The sequence below is a fragment of the Pseudophryne corroboree genome, chromosome 5 (genome assembly GCF_028390025.1).
Source record: "Pseudophryne corroboree isolate aPseCor3 chromosome 5, aPseCor3.hap2, whole genome shotgun sequence".
Taxonomy (NCBI): Eukaryota; Metazoa; Chordata; class Amphibia; order Anura; family Myobatrachidae; genus Pseudophryne; species Pseudophryne corroboree.
This window is the reverse complement of record NC_086448.1, coordinates 363,866,093-363,889,584: the sequence shown is the minus strand read 5'-3', so window position 1 is coordinate 363,889,584 and position 23,492 is coordinate 363,866,093. Positions and strand designations below refer to the sequence as shown.

General features: G+C 43.3%; 1 protein-coding gene and 1 pseudogene across 1 annotated transcript in view; both read left to right on the top strand.

Annotated features, from left to right (window-relative positions):
- Positions 1 to 23,492, top strand: part of SLC6A19 (solute carrier family 6 member 19) — a 572,970-nt gene that overhangs the window by 120,028 nt on the left and 429,450 nt on the right. The gene's annotated exons all lie outside the window — the stretch shown is intronic.
- On the top strand, positions 13,873 to 13,991 carry LOC134930059 (5S ribosomal RNA; annotated as a pseudogene).

The following is a 23,492-nucleotide window of genomic DNA, read 5'->3' as shown; positions in this document are numbered from 1 at the left end:
CCGCACACTTGTGTCGTTTAGCTTAGTCATACAGCCACCTTAGTGCAACCTTTTGGCCTAGAAACAATGGCCCTCATTCCGAGTTGTTCGCTCGGTATTTTTCATCGCATCGCAATGAAAATCCGCTTAGTACGCATGCGCAATGTTCGCACTGCGACTGCGCCAAGTAACTTTGCTATGTAGAAAGTAATTTTACTCACGGCTTTTTCATCGCTCCGGCGATCGTAATGTGATTGACAGGAAATGGGTGTTACTGGGCGGAAACACGGCGTTTCAGGGGCGTGTGGCTGAAAACGCTACCGTTTCCGGAAAAAACGCAGGAGTGGCCGGAGAAACGGTGGGAGTGCCTGGGCGAACGCTGGGTGTGTTTGTGACGTCAACCAGGAACGACAAGCACTGAACTGATCGCACAGGCAGAGTAAGTCTGAAGCTACTCTGAAACTGCTAAGTAGTTAGTAATCGCAATATTGCGAATACATCGTTCGCAATTTTAAGAAGCTAAGATTCACTCCCAGTAGGCGGCGGCTTAGCGTGTGTAACTCTGCTAAATTCGCCTTGCGACCGATCAACTCGGAATGAGGGCCAATATTGTGAGGTGTGAGGTGTTCAGAATAGACTGGAAATGAGTGGAAATGAATGTTATTAAGGTAATAACACCGTAGGATCAAAATTACCCCCAAATTATGTTATTTTAGCCTTTTTATGTTTTTTTCAAAAATCATCCAGATCCAAAACCAAAACTAAAACACGAAAGAGTGGTTTTGTCAAAACAAAGCCAAAACCAAAACACGAAAGTGGAATTAGAACCAAAACAAAAAAACACGAAAAGTGCCAGCCGCACAGCTCTAAAATATATATTAGAGATGTGCAGCGGGCATTTTTTGTGTTTTGCGTTTTGGTTTTGGATTCAGGTCCACGGTCGTGTTTTGGATTCAGGCGCGTTTTGTCAAAACCACCCTTTCGGGTTTTGGATTCGAATGTGTTTTGGATTCGGGTGATTTAAAAAAAAAAAAAAACAGCTAAAAGCATAGAATTTGGGGTAATTTTATTCCTATAGTATTATTAACCTCAATAACAATAATTTCCACTCATTTCCAGTCTGTTCTGAACACCTCACAATATTACTTTTAGTCCTAAAATTTGCACAGAGGTCGCTGGATGACTAAGCTAAGTCACCCAAGTGGCCGGCACAAACACCTGGCCCATCTAGAAGTGGCACTGCAGTGTCAGACAGGTTGGCGCTTAAAAAAATAGTCCCCAAACAGCACATGATGCAAAGAAAAAAAGAGGTGCACCAAGGTCGCTGGATGGCTAAGCTAAGCGACACAAACACCTGGCCCATCTAGAATTAGACTCCAGTATCATGTGAATTATAAGGCAATATCACTGGAATTATTTGTTATAATCAATGGAATTATTGGTCCAAATCACTGGAAGAAAATGACAAAATCACTAGAATTAAAAGCCAGTATCACAGGAATTATTCGTTCTAATTAATGGTATTATTGGTCCAAATCACTGGAAGAAAATTACAAAATCACTGGAATGAAATGGCAGTAATGTCGGGAAATATATCAAATGGCAGTACCACTGGACATATACGGAAGTGTCAGACAGGATGGCACTTTTAAAAAAATAGTCCCCAAACAGCACATGATGCAAAGAAAAGAGAAAAAGAGGTGCACTGACACTGAGCACTGACCAGTGATTCTGAGTACTAATGATACTACTGAGCAGTGATACTGAGCACTGATGATACTACTGAGCAGTGATACTGAGCACTGATGATACTACTGAGCAGTGATAGTGAGAACTGACACTGAGCAGCACGATGCAGCACAAGACACTGAGCACTGACCAGTGATACTGAGCACTGATGATACTACTGAGCAGTGAAACAAAGCACTGATGATACTACTGAGCAGTGATACTGAGAGCTGACACTGAGCAGCACGAGGCAGCACAAGACACTGTACTAGTATTAGTATTACTGAGCAGCACGATGCAGCACAAGACAATGAGCAGTGCTACTGAGCACAGATGATACTACTGAGAACTGACACTGAGCTGCACGATGCAGCACAAGACACTGTACTAGTATTAGTGAGCAGCACAAAAGCACTCTGGAATTGTAACCCCCAGATACCACTGTGACTGGAATGATGATGACCGATGCACAGTCACAGGACACTACTACCACAGTACCCTACAGCAAAATGCAGAACAAGACACTGTACTAGTATTACTGAGCAGCAAGATGCCGCACAAGACAATGAGCACTGATACTGAGAACTGACACTGAGAGAACATAGACACGTCCTCTCTGTACTCTCTACAATGCCCGAGTGAAAATGGCGGCGACGCGTGGCTCTTTATATGGAATCCGAATCTCGTGAGAATCCGACAGCGGAATGATGACGTTTTGCCTCATTCAGGTTTTCCGAGTCAGGCGGGAATAACCGAGCCAGGCTCGGAACCGTGTTTGACACGTGGAGTTCGGGATAGGGTTCGGTTCTCGGCGAACCGAACCCGCTCATCTCATATATATATATATATATATATATATATATACAGTATAATATATATTGTATATTATATGCTATATATGCATGCGGAGATGGTATTAGGATGCCAGTGTTTGGGATGCCAGCGGTCAGAATACCGACTGCGGCGTCACTACATGCCAGAACTTGACACCTGCAAGGTAAGTATACTAACTCTCATCTACTCCCCCCCAACCTTTCCTTCCCGCAGCCTGACCCTAACTCTCCCCGGTGTTGTCTTAACCTAACCCCCCCTACCCGTAGACTAAAGCTAACCCTCCCCCCCCAAAGCCTAACCCTAACTATCCCCCGTGGTGTTTAACACCCCTCCCCGCAGCCTAAACCTCCCCCCGCAGCCTAAACCTAACCCCACCTACCCGTAGCCTAAACCTAACCCTCTCCCATGGTGCCTTACACCCCTCCCCCTGCAGCCTAAACCTATCCCCCAGGCAGCCTAATCCTAACCCTCCCCCCGCAGCATAAACCTAACCTCTCCTCCGAAGCCCAGCCCTAACCATCTCCCCACAGTCTAAACCTAAACACCCCCCCCCCCTCCATGTCGGGATCCCAACACCAGTAGTCCGACCAATGTTGGGATTCCGGCATTCTAATTGCCGACATACCGAACGCCGGTATGTTGACTGCATCCTCTGCATGTATACTATGTATAGTATATATATATATATATATATATATATATACACTGCTCAAAAAAATAAAGGGAACACTAAAATAACACATCCTAGATCTGAATGAATGAAATATTCTTATTAAATACTTTGTTCTTTACATAGTTGAATGTGCTGACAACAAAATCACACAAAAATTATCAATGGAAATCAAATTTATTAACCCATGGAGGTCTGGATTTGGAGTCACCCTCAAAATTAAAGTGGAAAAACACACTACAGGCTGATCCAACTTTGATGTGATGTCCTTAAAACAAGTCAAAATGAGGCTCAGTAGTGTGTGTGGCCTCCTTGTACTGGCCTGTCTCCTGGTAGTGCCTCCATGCTCTGGACACTACGCTGACAGACACAGCAAACCTTCTTGCCACAGCTCGCATTGATGTGCCATCCTGGATGAGCTGCACTACCTGAGCCACTTGTGTGGGTTGTAGGGAGGTCATACAGGCACGTAAGAATATTTCATTCATTGAGATCTAGGATGTGTTATTTTAGTGTTCCCTTTATTTTTTTGAGCAGTGTATATATATATATATATATATATATATATATATATATATACACACACACAAATATATCTATATATCTATACCACAGGTTCTCAAACTTGGTCCTCAGGTTCATGTTTTTAAAATGTGACAGTTGGTGATACACAGTGCACCTGTTGGGTTACATGGAAACCGAGTTTGAGAACCACTGATCTATATAAAATATTTGATAAGGAGCAGGGCTGTTTCTAGCCAATTTGGCTCCCAGTGCGAGATTTAAAAATGCACCCCCCCAACATAAAAAAGATGCCCCCCCCCCCCCCCCCCCCGATATAAAAATAAAGAATTTGCGTGTTCCCAGCAAGGGGGGGTGGCCTTGTTAGAATGGGTGTGGCCTCGTTAGAATGGGTGTGGCCTCAGCTGAAGAGACTACCTTACAACCCAGTTTTTGACCCTGTACCAACAGATCACGACCACCACAGGAAAAAAAATATCTACCATATTAAGCACCACGCAGTAATGCCCCCTGCATCATATTATGGCACACACTGCAATGCCCTTGATACATTAAATCCCCATTTTACTCATTACGGCAGGCAAGAGTCCACATTTTACACATTACGGCAGGCGAGTGTCCCCATTTTACACATTACGACAGGCGAGAGTCCCCATTTTACACATTACGACAGGCAAGAGTCCCCATTTTACACATTACGACAGGCGAGAGTCCCCTTTTAACACATTACGGCAGGCAAGAGTCCCCATTTTACACATAGCGGCAGGCAAGAGTCCACATTTTACGTATTACGACAGGTGAGTGTCCCCATTTTACACATTACGGCAGGCAGAGTCCCCATTTTACACATTACAGTAGTCAAGAGTCCCCATTTTACACATTACGGCAGGCAAGAGTCCCCATTTTACACATTACGGCAGGCAAGAGTTTCCATTTTACACAATATGGCAGGCAAGAGTACGGCAGGCACATTATGGCAGGCAAGAGTCCCCATTTTACACATTACTGCAGGCAAGTCCCCTTCTACAAAGATAGAGAGAGAAAAGAGAAAGAGTGTGTTATACTCACGTTTGCTGCAGCATCCGCCGACCAGAGGTCCTCTTCCATCCCGCTCTTCGGCCTGCGCCTGCCCACCTCTCCCTCCTCCTGGCTTGCCTACCATGTCCTGGCCTTCCCTCTCCTCCCCGTCATCAGTACTCCGCTCGGGGGCAGAGTTTCATGTAATGATGCGGGGGCGGAGTAATAACACGGAGGAGGGGGAACACAATCTGAGCCAGCAAGAGCCGCGGCAGGTGCACCGTGTAAATGCATGCCTCGCCCGCCCAAAGAAATGGCTCTGCAAAGGAGAAACAGCGGCATTCAGAGACTTCCACAAGTATAATCAGTGTATTAGAAAAAATCACTACATGAAATCCTAACATTTCGGGGTGATTATGCCCCTTTGTGCCCCGTTACTCACCTTGACAAAAGGGCATAATCGCCCCGAAACGTTGGGATTTCATGTAGTAATTTTTTAAAACACTGATTATACTTGTGGAAGTCTCCAAGTGCCACGGTTTCTCCTTTGCAAATGTTGTACCTATTCAGTCAGAGGGCACCGGAGCCCATTTGCCTACATAATGGGAGTGCCGGACCACGAGATTTCTATTTTATATATATATATATATATATATATATATAATAGAGATGTGCAGAGGGCACTTTTCATGTATTGGTTTTGGCTTGGTTTTGCCAAAACCACCCTTTCGTGTTTTGGTTTTGGATCTGTATGATTTAAAAAAAAAACATAAAAGCAGCTAAAATTACATAATTTGGGGATAATTTTGCTCCTACGGTATTATTAACCACAATAACATTTATTTCCACTCATTTCCAGTCTATCCTGAACACCTCATACCTCACAATATTGTTTTTAGGCCTAAAGGTTGCGCCAAGGTAGCTGTATGACTAAGCTAAGCGACACAAGTGTGCGGCACAAACACCTGGCCAATCTAGGAGTGGCACTGCAGTGGCAGACAGGATGGCAGATTTAAAAAATAGGCCCCAAACAGCACATCATGCAAAGAAGAAAAAGAGGTGCAATGAGGTAGCTGTATGACTAAGCTAAGCGACACAAGTATGCGGTACAAACACCTGACCCATCTAGGAGTGGCACTGCAGTTGCAGACAGGAGGGCACTTTAAAAAACTAGTCCCCAAACAGCACATGATGCAAAGAAGAAAAAGTGTACCGAAGTTGCTGTATGATTAAGCTAAGGATACAACCACCTGGCCCATCTAGTAGTGGCATGCAGTGGCTGAATGTTGAAAGTGGCCCCTGTTATTTTTCAAAAATTCTGCAATTGGTGGACTTATACGGCAGTACCCCTGGACTAATACAACAGTACCCCTGAACTTATACAGCAGTGTCAGACCGGATGGCACTTTAAAAAACCATGCCCCAAAGTTGCTGTATGTCTAAGCTAAGTGACAGTGTGCAGCACAAACCCCTGGCCCATTTAGGAGTGGCACTGCAGTGTCAGATAGGAGGACAGATATATAAAAAAAGGCCCCAAAAAGCACATCATGTAAAGATATAAAAGAGGTGCAATGAGGTAGCTGTATGACTAAGCTAAGCAACACAAACAATTGTCCCATCTAGGAGTGGCACTGCAGTGTCAGACAGGAGGGTAGATATAAAAAAAGGCCCCAAACAGAACATCATGCAAAGATGAAAAAGAGGTGCAATGAGGTAGCTGTATGACTAAGATAAGCGACACAAACAATTGGCCCATCTAGGGGTTTCACTGCAGTGTCAGAAAGGAGGGTAGATATAAAAAAAGGCCCCAAACAGCAAATCATGCAAAGATGAAAAAGAGGTGCAATGAAGTAGCTGTATGACTAAGCTAAGCGACACAAGTGTGTGGCACAAACACGTGGCCCATCTAGGGTTGGCACTGCAGTCCCACTGCACTAATGGCAGATACCGGACGCACGTCTAACACCAGTATAGTTGTTATGGCCTCAGTAATCCACTTTGCAACAGGGTATATATATATATATATACGGCAGTATCACTGGAATTATATAGCAGTACCACTAGACATATATATACGGCAGGATCACTGGACTGGATTTATATGCCAGCACCACTGGAATGATACGGCAGGATCACTGGAATTATACGGCAGAATCACTGGATTTATACGCCAGTACCACTGGACTTATACGGCAGTACCACTGGACTGGATTTATACGTCAGTACCACTGGAATTATACAGCAATATCACTGGAATTATACGCCAGTATCACAGGAATTATAGAACAATATCACTAGAATTATACGCCAGTATCACAGGAATTATACGCCAGTATCACAGGAATTATATGGTAATATCACTGGAATTATACGGCACTATCACTGGAATTATACGGCAGTATCACAGGAATTATACGCCAGTATCACAGGAATTATACGGCAATATCACTGGAATTATACGCCAGTATCACAGGAATTATATGCCAGTATCACAGGAATTATATGGCAATATCACTGGAATTATACGGCAGTATCACAGGAATTATACGGCAATATCACTGGAATTATACGGCAATAACACTGGAATTATATGGCAGTATCACAGGAATTATACGGCAGTATCACAGGAGTTATACGGCAGTATCACTGGAATTATACTACAGTATCACAGGAATTGTACAGAAATATCACTGGAATTATACGGCAATATCACTGGAATTACACGCCAGTATCACTGGAATTATACGCCAGTATCACAGGAATTATACCCCAGTATCACAGGAATTATACCCCAGTATCACTGGGATTATACGGCAGTATCACTGGAATCATATGGCAGTATCACATGAATTATACGCCAGTATCATGGCAATTATACAGCAATATCAGTGGAATTATACGGCAGTATCACAGGAATTACACGGCAACATCACTGGAATTATACCACAATATCACGGGAATTATATACCAGTATCACAGGAATTATACGGCAATATCAATACCACTTCTCTTGAATTCACTACCTCTCCCCCTCAGACTCTCCACCTCTCTACAAAACTTCAAACGGGCTCTCAAGACCCACTTCTTCACCAAACCCAGCCAAATCTCATCCTAACCCTCTGTTCTACACTCTCCATGTACCCCATCTGTGTCACCCCTGTCTGTCTACCCCTCCCCTTTAGAATGTAAGCTCTCACGAGCAGGGCCCTCTTCCCTCATGTGCTTATCCTTTCTTACTTTAATAATCTTCAACTGCATCAACTCCAGCAGTCTTCTGCCACCTGATACTTATTTAAGTGTCATCTGCTGATGTAACTATGTTTATTTACCCTGTACTTGTCCTATATTGCCTTCAACTGTAAGTTGCTGTTTTCCTGTTTGATTATTCATGTACTCTGTAATTGGGCGCTGCGGAACCCTTGTGGCACCATATAAATAAAGGATAATAATAATAATAATAATAATAATGGAATTTTACGCCAGTATCATGGGAATTATATGTTAGTATCATGGGAATTATACAGCATTATCACTGGAATTATATGCCATTATCAAAGGAATTATACAGCAATATCACTGGAATTATACGGCAATATCACTGGAATTATACGCCAGTATCACGGGAATTATACGTCAGTATCATGGGAATTATACGCCAGTAACACTGGATATATGGAAGCCGAGGACACCACCACTGTGACTGGTCACTGGACTTATGCTGCACAAGACACTACCCCTGGTCTGATGTAGGACAACACAGCACTACAGAAAGGGGCTTATACAGCTACACCGCATTATGTATATGGCAGCAGAGGACACCACCAATGTGACTGGTCACTGGACTGATGCTGTACAAGACACTACCCCTCGTCTGATGCAAGACAATGCAGCAAAACTGCAAGGGACTTATACAGCAGCACTGGGGATATATATCAGCAGAGGATACCACCACTGTGACTGGCTGGACTAATGCAGCATAAGACACTACACTGGACTGCCTTGTGCAGCACTGTAATCGTCACCCCACTTTCCCGCCCACACAGACACTGAGTACACGTCCTCTTACTACACTCTCCGAGACTGGAGTGAAAATGGCGGCGACGTGCGGGTTTTTATATGGAATCCAAACCTCGCGAGAATCCGACAGTGGGATGATGACGTTTTGCATTGTTCTGGTTTCCGAGTCAGGCGGGAAAACCCGAGCATGACTCGGATCCGGGCTCGTGACGTGAAGTCCGGTAGGGTTTGGTTCTCTGAGAACAGAACCCGCTCACCTCTAAGTATATATATTTATTCTATATGTATACTATGTTTATGTATGCATTACTGTTCTATATACAGATGCGTAGACTTGCCTGATAGCGTGTTCACCTAAACCTTGGAAGGATTGGACCTGGACCAAGCCCCCGCAATTGCCTTTCAACAAATTGGACCCTTAAAAGAACCTATAACTACCGTGGAGGAGCCACATCTACCACCCTCTGAGGAGCAGCCACTTTGCGGACGCAGCTTCGCTTAATCACCTCAAGGGACGCTGGTGGTAACTATAAACTCACGGATAGGACAAAGGGTCCTTCTTTGCAAGGGGACTATTATAGGAACAGGTTCCTTAATACCGACCTTCTACAAGGACATTTTGATATATGAAAAACACCTATCATGATTGAAAATTTTGTGAAAGTTTTACTAGATATATTTCATTAATACAGATCACCTTTTAAATAAGTTTTATTAAATAAGCATTTTTATACGTTATTTGTTTTTGTTTTTGCTTATGTGACCATTTAAGCGCTGCATTTTTCTGTTTTACATATTGTTTAGGGGTCTGACCAACCCTTTTCTTACAGCTGCTGTGGGGAACCACCCATCTAGCGCCTGGGTATAGGTAATACCTTTGGGTATTGCTTTTCTATTTCCCTATATACAGATGCGTCCGTGTACATTGATGTTCGCAGCACAGCTCCCCATACAGTATGTACAGGGTGCTAGCCACACCAAGCACTGCCACACCACCAGCGTACCAGGGGCAGTTGAGCTGTGGTTACCCTTGGTTTTGTAAAAGCAGCTCGCGTGATTGTGACAGGTCTGCTTCTTATCAGGCGAGAGCCTGAGCTCTGCAGTCAAACTAAATGTTCCAGCCCTGGTTTAGTGGGAAGGAGCTCAGACATCTCAGGCCCCACTCCGGCAGCAGAGTTTTTTGAGAGCACAGAGCCGCTATGGGTGGCCCCCGTCTTAACTCCTGCCCTTCCCAGGTAAGAAGGCAATCTCTGCGATTGCAAGCTCTGCGGGCAAGGAACCAGCACACTATGGGGCATATTCATCATGAACAAAATGGTGAAATAAGAATTTTTAGTTTTCAATTTTCATTTCACAGTTTTTTCAGTGTTCATCATGCCTCTCTAGTAAAAATATCACTTATGAAAAACTGCTATTTTTGAGAAGCAGTTTTTTGAAAAAATGATATTTTCCCTCTTGCAGCTTAGGCATCCACAAGGACTTCCTCCTAGCTGCAGACCCCGGAGCTGAGCTGTAGCCGCACAGACAGACCCCCTTTCCCCCTGCGGGCTGCCCCTAACTGCAGATAATATTTTAGAAGGTAGATAGCTGAGACTGGTAATTTGATAAAATTATGAAAATTTTGTGATAATGAATAGGCCCCTTAATTCTGAATTTTGCATCATGTTATATGATTTTGGGCATGTGTGATACATGCTAGGGGGTAAGTTGTAGGTGAAGTTTCTCTGAAGGTACCTGTGTAATAGAATAGCAAGGTGGGGAGAGATTGTCAGCTCTTAAAACAAGATATAAGTATCAGTGAGACCTTGGAATTATGCTGCTGTTAGATTGTAAACAGAAGGACAACAGTTTAGAAGGTCTATGGCACATGTGTTAGATTGTAAATCCTGGGTGCTAGTACTGGGTGTGGTTCATCAAATCGACAGTATCTAGGTCGACAATGTTTAGGTCGACCACTATAGGTCGACAGTCACTAGGTCGACATGGATGGAAGGTCGACAGGGTTTCTAGGTCGACATGTGCTAGGTCGACTGGTCTAAAGGTCGACATGAGGATTTTTTTTTTTTTTGGTGTCGTTTTCTTCGTAGAGTGACCGGGATCCCAAATTAGTGCACCGCGTCCCCTCGCATGGCTCGCTTCGCTCGCCATGCTTCGGGCATGGTGCCTTCGCTTCACTCGGCACAGATTACCGTTCCAATCGTAGTCCACGTGGATCGTTAAGTATGAAAAAATTCAAAAAAATTTAAAAAATGTGAAAAACTCATGTCGACCTTTAGACCTGTCGACCTAGCACATGTTGACCTAGAAACCCTGTCGACCTTCCATCCATGTTGGCCTAGTGACTGTCGACCTATAGTGGTCGACCTAAACATTGTCGACCTAGATACTGTCGATCTTCAGACCGGATCCCGCTAGTACTAGGTATGTGTGATAACATGTTCAGTATTTGATTGTAAGCTCTGGGGATGTTGAAGGCTCAGTATCTGTGAGATATGTGTGTAAGATTGTGAGCTCTGTGGACAAGCGCCCATTATCTGTGTGATACTGTACATGTATTAGGTAGTGAGCTCTGTAGGTGGACAGGTATCTGTGTATAATATGTAGGAATGAAAGCTTAGTATAATGCACGCCACCTCTCCTGGCTACTGATTACCTCCTCCCACTCCTACCTCCAAAATTTTGCACGTGCTGCGCCCTATCTCTGGAATTCTCTACCTCTCCCCCTGAGACTCTCCACCTCTCTACAAAACTTCAAATGGGCTCTCAAGACCCACTTCTTCACCAAACCCAGCAAACTCTCATCCTAACCATTTGACCCATGCTCACTTTCTACCCCATCTGTGTCACTCATCTGTCTGCCCCTCCCCTTAGAATGTAAGCTCTCATGAGTAGGGCCCTCTTTCCTTATGTGCTTTCCTTCTCTTACTTAAACTATCTACTACTTCATATTTCCTTCAACGGCACCAAATCCCTTGGTTTTCTGATACCCTAATACTTGTGGTTTTAAAGAAAAGGAATTCTGATTCCGCACAAGTCTTCTAGAATCTCGTAGAGATATAAGTATATATTCTAACCAAGATTAAGGAAATCAACACAGGAAATATTCCTTTGTGATCCTTTAGCTTGGTGGTGCCAGTAAATACTATGTAAACACAATTTTTTTTTAACATGGCACACATAATCTCACAATCTAATTTTTAAACTATTTTTCTCAACACGTTTAGTCCAGTATGCTAGCATAGGCATAAACTAATGGTGACACTTTCTAGAAGTACCGTATTCGGTACCGTAAGTATCTTAGCAAGAGTGTCACTTCACAAATTAACATTGTAGGCTTCACTAACAATAATATATTTCCTACTTTTCTTTTAGTCTCATTACCAACAATTATTATAATACTATATAACCACGAATTGATCCATTTCCTACCAAGTAGCAGACTCTGACCCTTTTTTCATCTAAACAAATGTGGCTAAGTTAGTCAAAATCGGTGGTGCTGGGCTCCGGGGAGTTCAAGGGAAATCGCAAGTGAAAATCGGCCATAGCAAGGATCTCACCGTGTGTACACACCCTTAGATTTATATTACAAGATTGCACTATTTTACATATATTTTTATTTATCTATTTTTCATTTGTCATTATTTATTTTTTTGGCCCCAATAACTATAGGCTATAGATTTAAGATTAAAATCATTAAACTTCCTTTACCTTTTGTATATATGCCACTAGGATACTTACCTTTTCAGGTATCTCTAATACAGGGAGATTATCAGATATGATTCAATAAATTAGTAACAATCTAAATTGGAACTATTATTCATTAATAGATGGATAAGAGCATCTTATGTACTAACTCATTTTTTTCGCAGCTATTAATGTCCTAACATAATACATTTTGTCCTATGTGGAAACTACTAATGTATCGCTATAATGCCCACATTACTTATATAAGCAAACGTATGTAACAGGCAGTCTGTACCCGCCTCAGGGTGACGCTTTTACTCACTCATGAATCTAACAGGAAGGTACATGAAAACTATCCCCGCCCCGAAGCCAAGAACGTTATTGGCTTACATGCATGCCTGGGCATTGCTGAGGCGGAGTGGCCGGGTCTGACGTCCGCCCTCACATTACGTCAGATGAGTTACTATTTCCACCCCTACACCAAGTAATGCACACTAGAAATGGATTACCACTTCCGCCCTTGGACTGACAAGTATGACCATTTCCGCCCTCAGGAGGAAATAGCGCTACTGATTGATTTATGTTCTTCCCACAGGGTATTTTAACCCTGCAATTAGAGACCAATTAGGACACCTTCAGGAAGTGAACAAGCCCACTAGACGGGTGTAACACGTTTTCTAATAGGGATCCTGACATCCATGGACCCGTTGGTGTGACAGGTACCTATGTATTAACTTTGGTGTTTAGTATGTGACAGCGTTTTTCTGCTGTCCTACTAGAGATATACCAACAAGCAATACTGTCTCTGGTTAATATTTTACAAGCAAACATTGAAGAACAGTTTATCACTGTTACAATTTTTTGGATACAGTGCTGAATTCATGATCATTTGTGTTTACTGTTAAAGCAGCTGTTATATTCAGGACGGATACTTTATATAGCTGCAATTGATTATTCTATCTAAGAATTTTCTTTTTAAGCAAGCTGTCATGTCCAGGACAAATATTACATATTGCTGCAACTGATTATTCTGTCTAAGAAGATTTTAGGTGGTGTTTCATGGTTAAATGTGAGATCTATGACACATATATCAATTAATTGTGTGATTACGGCATGAATTATGGAGTATATTGTATAACCTCATGAGATCACTTTAACCCTTTAAGTATACTAAGATATTTTTGTAAGTTTACCCACTGCACTTATTAAGTGGACTCTTATCGACGATTCATGGCATTTGCCACTTACAGTGGCATGTCCCTGTGTAACGTTGGACAGCAGATCCACTACCTTCTCTTCTCTTTTGGGTATTCCTAGTACCTCAACTTCTCTCTCTGCATTTGGTATCAACATATGCTGGAATTTTCACAGCTCCCTTTTTCAGGTGCACTCTCATCAGTGTTGCAGCTATTACACACTTTATCTACGACCATACCTCACTGAATATGCGCAATCTCGTCTGATCTTGGAAGCCAAACAGTGGTGGGCTGGGTTAGTACTTTGAAGGGAAACCTCATTGGAATACTCAGTGCTGTAGAATTGTGTGTACAAATCTGGAAGCAGAGACGTGTAGCAACACATGACAGCAGTATCAACATCTTTCCTACATTCATTTCTTGTCATCTCTAAACTTTACCAATAACAATAGACAACAGCAATAGGTTCTACAACTGCTAACAGGAATATCAGTAACAGGACAGCAACACATTTCAAGGTACCCACACACGGGATTCCCTCACAAATTTGTGTTTAGGTATCCCAGGTGTTACTCTGACCTATTTAAGTCTCATTACTTATTTGACCTATTAAGGTCTGATTAATACAGATTTATCTGTACTGGTCAAAGGGGACTAGATGTGGTACTGACAATGTCCACATCTATTTCAATTTTTAATTCTTATTGCATATATGACCAGAACATTCTTTCATTTTTTGTCGGTTGGATGCAAATTACATTTTTACTAATATTAATAAACTTGAGTTTTATCTGTTTGTGACTTTATGTCATCTATCTAAATGTTAAAGAGTGCGCCCAAACAAGAGCCTTCTTTCTCTCTAATTTTTTTGTGTTTACCCTAATACTAATTTCAGTGTCATCTGTTGATGTTTATGTATTCTATACTTGTACTATATTGTCTTCAACTGAGAGTCACTGTTTTCTTGTTTTGCTTATTTGTTTATGTACTCTGTAATTGGGCACTGCAGATCCCCTGTGGCACCATATAAATAAAGTATAATAATAATAATAAATAATCAGGGATGACCTGCTGGCTGCTGAAATTCAGGGATGGGGAGTATGTATCCTACAACCAGAGGAATGAGACTTAGGCTTTTCGAGGTAGGCGTTAAGTGGGTTACACACGTAGAGATGTGTGCTGAGCAATCTATCACAGACCGCTCAGCACACATCTCTCACCCTGCTCAGCACTCAGCGCGATGTGTGCTGAGCGAGGGGGGAACGGGGGGACGGGGAGCGCTCACTTCACACAGCGATGATGTGAGCGACCTGACTAGATTGTGCCACGCATTGCTATGGGCATACACACGGAGAGATCCGTGCTTAATTTCTAAGCAATCTAGTCAGATTGCTTAGAAATGTAGCAAGGATCTCTCTGTGTGTATCTCCTTTAGTCACACTCCATGGCAAAGACCACACCTTCTGTGCAGACCACACCCCCACATATCTAGTCACACCCCCATGGCAGTGGTCACATCCCCTGTGGCGGCACAAAATAGGCCCTTCGTAAATGTCAGCTCCAGGCCCATGTGGACCTTAATCTGGCACTGACTATTACATAGAAATAATCGGCCAGATTCAGAGTTGTATGCTATTGCACAGCCGCTTCTATGCATATGCAGGCAGGAGGTGTCTGGTATAAATAGACATCCTGTCTGCTTCCATGACCAACTGGTGCATCTCAAGTTACATCATCAGAATCACTCTGCCTGACCATCGATCATATGAGTAAACTTAAGGCCCATATAGACGGGCCAATGCGGGGAGAGATGTGTGCTGAGCACACGGCAGGCCAATCTAGCAGCAGCGATAGCGATGCGCGGGGCTGCGCATCGCTATCGCTGTAAGGGCTACAAACGGAGCGATCAGGCTTACATTCTAAGCAATCTAGTCAGATTGCTTAGAATGTCGCTCCGTGAGTACCCCCCTTTAAGGATACTCAGATTTCAGTCTCAGATCCGCAGATGAGGTCAGTAAATCTTTGTAGCAAGATGCTGACACTCCCACAAAATGAAGGTGACATACCTCCGTTTTGAGTATTGGATCCGGTCACCACCCCTTCCCCACCCCCATACGCCCTCAGCCTGTCACTCAGGCTGGGGCTTAGGAAAAACTGTGATGTGAGGATGCAGAATCCGTTCAGCACGTGTCCCCAACATAAGACTTGTATGCTAATGCCAGGCAAATTCATCCACAGTTTTGCAAACACAATATGCTGGAAGTGGTCATCGCTGACATCAGAAACCTACCCGAAAAAATGCTTTACCATGCCTGCATTTTTACAAATACACCCACAAAATGCCATGTTTCCTCCATTAAACTCTGGCATCCTGTCAATCAAAATGCGATTGCATTGAAGCACAATGAATTTGCAGAAGTAATTGCAAATGCTGCACATGCACAGCCATTCGATAATCGTACTGAATAGGGTACATAGGCACTAAATGCACGGGCTATTATTTGCTAGATACACACAGACTTTCAGTATATTATTGTTAGTAAAGTCTTTCTATTTAGCATTATTTACTGCTAGTCAGCAGTGCAAGTATGCGGGTATTCTCGGGTACGGAGTACCCTTAAGAATTTGGCAGCGGGTACGCAGTACCACCTGCCATACACTTTGCCATTACCACAATTACAATGTGCCACAAAGCAGCAAGACCATGGTGATTGGCTGCATGACGGCTCATCCCACATTGGCAGAGTTACTGGGAGTGCAACAGTGGCTGTATTTTCCTGTTATAATGGAGGCATTACTATATATTGTTATTGAATTGGGGGCATTACTATATATTTTTAGCATTGACTCCAGATTCCAAAAAAAGGGGCTGTCATGTGGCCACGCCACTAATGTCATGTAGCCACTCTCACTAGCAGCATGTGGCCATTCCCACTCACAACACATGGCCACGCCCATTTTCGGCACTCCGTACCACTAAGAAAATATTTCTACTTGCACCATTGCTGCTAGTAAAGCCCGCAGACATGAATGTGATGCAACCTATCAGTTTCACCGACTCCTATACTAACATCAGCTTAAGGTCTGAGCAATGGCTTCCACCTTTTTCTGCGGGATGCAGTTAACATGCTGGTTGTCGGGATTCCAGCGTTCAGGAGACTGAAGGGGTTATTCCGAGTTGTTCGCAATTTGGTTCGCACACAAGCAGCGTTCGAACAGCAGCGTACACATCGCAAGAATGCAAACAAACGCCCACCACGCACTACTGCAAACAACCAAGCACCAATGCACAAAGTAGGTGTGTATTATGTAGCATCACAGGTAGCGATCCGTTCGTATGAGTGCCATACACATCGCTAACAACACATACCCCATCACATATGTGCAATGCCTTCGCAGAAGTACACATGCTTATGTTACTTTTCAAATATTCGCACAGTACTTGTTTTTTTTCCACTTACTGTACATACTTTATCGTATCCCTTCCTCAATTAAGATACCAATTAGGGTAATGATTTTTAATGTGCTTGGACAAGTAAGTCTTCACAGGCTTCAAACAGAAGAGTTTGTCAGCCTAATTGCCCAATAACAATCATATTTGTTTTATTTGTTAAAGTTACCAAGTGTTTGTAATGTTTTTTTTCAAAACCACATAATTTAAATGTGTATTATCCATCACTGTCATAATGTACATTACCTTTTTTTTTTTTTTTTTATGTGTGGTGTAGTGTGTGTTAAAAAGGTGTTTGTGAAATAACAAAACAATCAGCTCCGAACTGTCAGGTCACACTCTTTGGTGTTGAAGTGTAATTTCTTAGTTCATTAACTAGCCGTTTTACACTCTTTAATGTCCCCATTTTAATTTGTAAAAACATCTGTACCTATGTGTTTCCAAATAACACAACACAAAACAACATTTGGGATTAAATTGTTTATTTTTATGTTGTTTTAGGCTTTTACTTTTTTTTTACTAACAAATAAACAAAGAAACATTAACACATTTTTTTTTGCAGAAACAATATTTCTGCCAGCATGCCTTCTCTGTAGGCTTTGGCCAATCAAGGCATTGGGATCTCCAGCTACATCATCTGTAATGAATGTAAAACAAACTACATTACTTACTCACATTACACATTATAGAAGCAAGGCACAAAACACACTTTAAGCGGTCACTAGCTACATCAGAGATGTCGATCGTTTAGATTTCCAGCTGTTGATGAACTACACATACCAGCATGGTCTGCAGTGTATTTAAAAAATATCCATGCAGAAACTGGTGCAGGCCATGCTGGGATGTGTACTTCAGCCACATCTGGAGTGCCCCGGAATTACCTACCCGTAGCCTAAACCTAACCCTCCCCCATGGTGCCTTACACCCCTCCCCCTGCAGCCTAAACCTATCCCCCAGGCAGCCTAATCCTAACCCTCCCCCCGCAGCATAAACCTAACCTCTCCTCCGAAGCCCAGCCCTAACCATCTCCCCACAGTCTAAACCTAAACCTCCCCCCCCCTCCATGTCGGGATCCCAACACCAGTAGTCCGACCAATGTTGGGGTTCCGGCATTCTAATTGCCGACATACCGAACGCCGGTATGTTGACTGCATCCTCTGCATGTATACTATGTATAGTATATATATATATATATATATATATATATATACACTGCTCAAAAAATAAAGGGAACACTAAAATAACACATCCTAGATCTGAATGAATGAAATATTCTTATTAAATACTTTGTTCTTTACATAGTTGAATGTGCTGACAACAAAATCACACAAAAATTATCAATGGAAATCAAATTTATTAACCCATGGAGGTCTGGATTTGGAGTCACCCTCAAAATTAAAGTGGAAAAACACACTACAGGCTGATCCAACTTTGATGTGATGTCCTTAAAACAAGTCAAAATGAGGCTCAGTAGTGTGTGTGGCCTCCTTGTGCCTGTATGACCTCCCTACAACGCCTGGGCATGCTTCTGATGAGGTGGCAGATGGTCTCCTGAGGGATCTCCTCCCAGACCTGGACTAAAGCATCCGCCACAAGCCGCACAGTCTGTGGTGCAACGTGGCATTGGTGGATGGAGCGAGACATGATGTCCCAGATGTGCTCAATTGGATTCAGGTCTGGGGAACGGGCGGGCTAGTCCATAGCATCAATGCCTTCGTCTTGCAGGAACTGCTGACACAATCCAGCCACATGAGGTCTAGCATTGTCTTGCAATAGGAGGAACCCAGGGCCAACCGCACCAGCATATGGTCTTACAAGGGGTCTGAGGATCTCATCTCGGTACCTAATAGCAGTCAGGCTACCTCTGGCGAGCACATGGAGGGCTGTGCGGCCCCCCAAAGAAATGCCACCCCACACCATTACTGACCCACTGCCAAACCGGTCACCGGTTCTCCTTGGTGTCTCCAAGAGCACAGGGCGCAAGTGGCGAATTTGCCAATCTTGGTGTTCTCTGGCAAATGCCAAACGTCCTGCACTTTGTTGGGCTGTAAGCACAACCCCCACCTGTGGGCGTCGGGCCCTCATACCACCCTCATGTAGTCTGTTTCTGATCGTTTGAGTAGACACATGCACATTTGTGGCTTGCTGGAGGTCAATTTGCTGTGCTCTGGCAGTGCTCCTCCTGTTCCTCCTTGCACAAAGGCGGAGGTAGCGGTCCTGCTGCTGGGTTGTTGCCCTCCTACGGCCTCCTCCACATCTGCTGATGTACTGGCCTGTCTCCTGGTAGTGCCTCCATGCTCTGGACACTACGCTGACAGACACAGCAAACCTTCTTGCCACAGCTCGCATTGATGTGCCATCCTGGATGAGCTGCACTACCTGAGCCACTTGTGTGGGTTGTAGGGAGGTCATACAGGCACGTGGAGGCCACACACACTACTGAGCCTCATTTTGACTTGTTTTAAGGACATTACATCAAAGTTGGATCAGCCTGTAGTGTGTTTTTCCACTTTAATTTTGAGTGTGACTCCAAATCCAGACCTCCATGGGTTAATAAAATTGATTTCCATTGATCATTTTTGTGTGATTTTGTGGTCAGCACATTCAACTATGTAAAGAACAAAGTATTTAATAAGAATATTTCATTCATTGAGATCTAGGATGTGTTATTTTAGTGTTCCCTTTATTTTTTTGAGCAGTGTATATATATATATATATATATATATATATACACAAATATATCTATATATCTATACCACAGGTTCTCAAACTTGGTCCTCAGGTTCATGTTTTTAAAATGTGACAGTTGGTGATACACAGTGCACCTGTTGGGTTACATGGAAACCGAGTTTGAGAACCACTGATCTATACAAAGTATTTGCAAAGGAGCAGGGCTGTTTCTAGCCAATTTGGCTCCCAGTGCGAGATTTAAAAATGCACCCCCCCAACATAAAAAAGATGCCCCCCCCCCCCCCCCCCCCGATATAAAAATAAAGAATTTGCGTGTTCCCAGCAAGGGGGGGGGGGGGTGTGGCCTTGTTAGAATGGGTGTGGCCTCGTTAGAATGGGTGTGGCCTCAGCTGAAGAGACTACCTTACAACCCAGTTTTTGACCCTGTACCAACAGATCACGACCACCACAGGAAAAAAAATATCTACCATATTAAGCACCACGCAGTAATGCCCCCTGCATCATATTATGGCACACACTGCAATGCCCTTGATACATTAAATCCCCATTTTACTCATTACGGCAGGCAAGAGTCTACATTTTACACATTACGGCAGGCGAGTGTCCCCATTTTACACATTACGACAGGCGAGAGTCCCCATTTTACACATTACGACAGGCGAGAGTCCCCATTTTACACATTACGACAGGCGAGAGTCCCCTTTTAACACATTACGGCAGGCAAGAGTCCCCATTTTACACATTACGGCAGGCAAGAGTCCACATTTTACGTATTACGACAGGTGAGTGTCCCCATTTTACACATTACGGCAGGCAGAGTCCCCATTTTACACATTACAGTAGTCAAGAGTCCCCATTTTACACATTACGGCAGGCAAGAGTCCCCATTTTACACATTACGGCAGGCAAGAGTTTCCATTTTACACAATATGGCAGGCAAGAGTACGGCAGGCACATTATGGCAGGCAAGAGTCCCCATTTTACACATTACTGCAGGCAAGTCCCCTTCTACAAAGAGAGAGAGAGAAAAGAGAAAGAGTGTGTTATACTCACGTTTGCTGCAGCATCCGCCGACCAGAGGTCCTCTTCCATCCCGCTCTTCGGCCTGCGCCTGCCCACCTCTCCCTCCTCCTGGCTTGCCTGCCATGTCCTGGCCTTCCCTCTCCTCCCCGTCATCAGTACTGCGCTCGGGGGCAGAGTTTCATGTAATGATGCGGGGGCGGAGTAATAACGCAGAGGAGGGGGAACACAATCTGAGCCAGCAAGAGCCGCGGCAGGTGCACCGTGTAAATGCATGCCTCGCCCGCCCAAAGAAATGGCTCTGCAAAGGAGAAACAGCGGCATTCAGAGACTTCCACAAGTATAATCAGTGTATTAGAAAAAATCACTACATGAAATCCTAACATTTCGGGGTGATTATGCCCCTTTGTGCCCCGTTACTCACCTTGACAAAAGGGCATAATCGCCCCGAAACGTTGGGATTTCATGTAGTAATTTTTTAAAACACTGATTATACTTGTGGAAGTCTCCAAGTGCCACGGTTTCTCCTTTGCAAATGTTGTACCTATTCAGTCAGAGGGCACCGGAGCCCATTTGCCTACACTAATGGGAGTGCCGGACCACAAGATTTCTATTTTTTATATATATATATATATATATATATATATATATATATATATATATAATAGAGATGTGCAGAGGGCACTTTTCATGTATTGGTTTTGGCTTGGTTTTGCCAAAACCACCCTTTCGTGTTTTGGTTTTGGATCTGTATGATTTAAAAAAAAAAACATAAAAGCAGCTAAAATTACATAATTTGGGGATAATTTTGCTCCTACGGTATTATTAACCACAATAACATTTATTTCCACTCATTTCCAGTCTATCCTGAACACCTCATACCTCACAATATTGTTTTTAGGCCTAAAGGTTGCGCCAAGGTAGCTGTATGACTAAGCTAAGCGACACAAGTGTGCGGCACAAACACCTGGCCAATCTAGGAGTGGCAGTGCAGTGGCAGACAGGATGGCAGATTTAAAAAATAGACTTCAAACAGCACATCATGCAAAGAAGAAAAAGAGGTGCAATGAGGTAGCTGTATGACTAAGCTAAGCGACACAAGTATGCGGTACAAACACCTGACCCATCTAGGAGTGGCACTGCAGTTGCAGACAGGAGGGCACTTTAAAAAACTAGTCCCCAAACAGCACATGATGCAAAGAAGAAAAAGTGTACTGAAGTTGCTGTATGATTAAGCTAAGCGATACAACCACCTGGCCCATCTAGTAGTGGCATGCAGTGGCTGAATGTTGAAAGTGGCCCCTGTTATTTTTCAAAAATTCTGCAATTGGTGGACTTATACGGCAGTACCCCTGGACTAATACAACAGTACCCCTGAACTTATACAGCAGTGTCAGACCGGATGGCACTTTAAAAAACCATGCCCCAAACAGCACATAATGCATATATGAAAAAGAGGTGCACCAAGGTTGCTGTATGTCTAAGATAAGTGACAGTGTGCGGCACAAACCCCAGGCCCATTTAGGAGTGGCACTGCAGTGTCAGACAGGAGGACAGATATATAAAAAAAGGCCCCAAAAAGCACATCATGTAAAGATATAAAAGAGGTGCAATGAGGTAGCTGTATGACTAAGCTAAGCGACACAAACAATTGTCCCATCTAGGAGTGGCACTGCAGTGTCAGACAGGAGGGCAGATATAAAAAAAGGCCCCAAACAGCACATCATGCAAAGATGAAAAAGAGGTGCAATGAGGTAGCTGTATGACTAAGATAAGCGACACAAACAATTGGCCCATCTAGGGGTTTCACTGCAGTGTCAGAAAGGAGGGTAGATATAAAAAAGGCCCCAAACAGCAAATCATGCAAAGATGAAAAAGAGGTGCAATGAGGTAGCTGTATGACTAAGCTAAGCGACACAAGTGTGTGGCACAAACACGTGGCCCATCTAGGGTTGGCACTGCAGTCCCACTGCACTAATGGCAGATACCGGACGCACGTCTAACACCAGTATAGTTGTTATGGCCTCAGTAATCCACTTTGCAACAGGGTATATATATATATATATATATATACACGGCAGTATCACTGGAATTATATAGCAGTACCACTAGACATATATATACGGCAGGATCACTGGACTGGATTTATATGCCAGCACCACTGGAATTATACGGCAGGATCACTGGAATTGTACGGCAGAATCACTGGATTTATACGCCAGTACCACTGGACTTATACGGCAGTGCCACTGGACTGGGTTTATACGTCAGTACCACTGGAATTATATGGCAATATCACTGGAATTATACGCCAGTATCACAGGAATTATAGAACAATATCACTAGAATTATACGCCAGTATCACAGGAATTATACGCCAGTATCACAGGAATTATATGTTAATATCACTGGAATTATACGGCACTATCACTGGAATTATACGGCAGTATCACAGGAATTATACGCCAGTATCACAGGAATTATACGGCAATATCACTGGAATTATACGCCAGTATCACAGGAATCATATGCCAGTATCACAGGAATTATATGGCAATATCACTGGAATTATACGGCAGTATCACAGGAATTATACGGCAATATCACTGGAATTATACGGCAATAACACTGGAATTATATGGCAGTATCACAGGAATTATACGGCAGTATCACAGGAGTTATA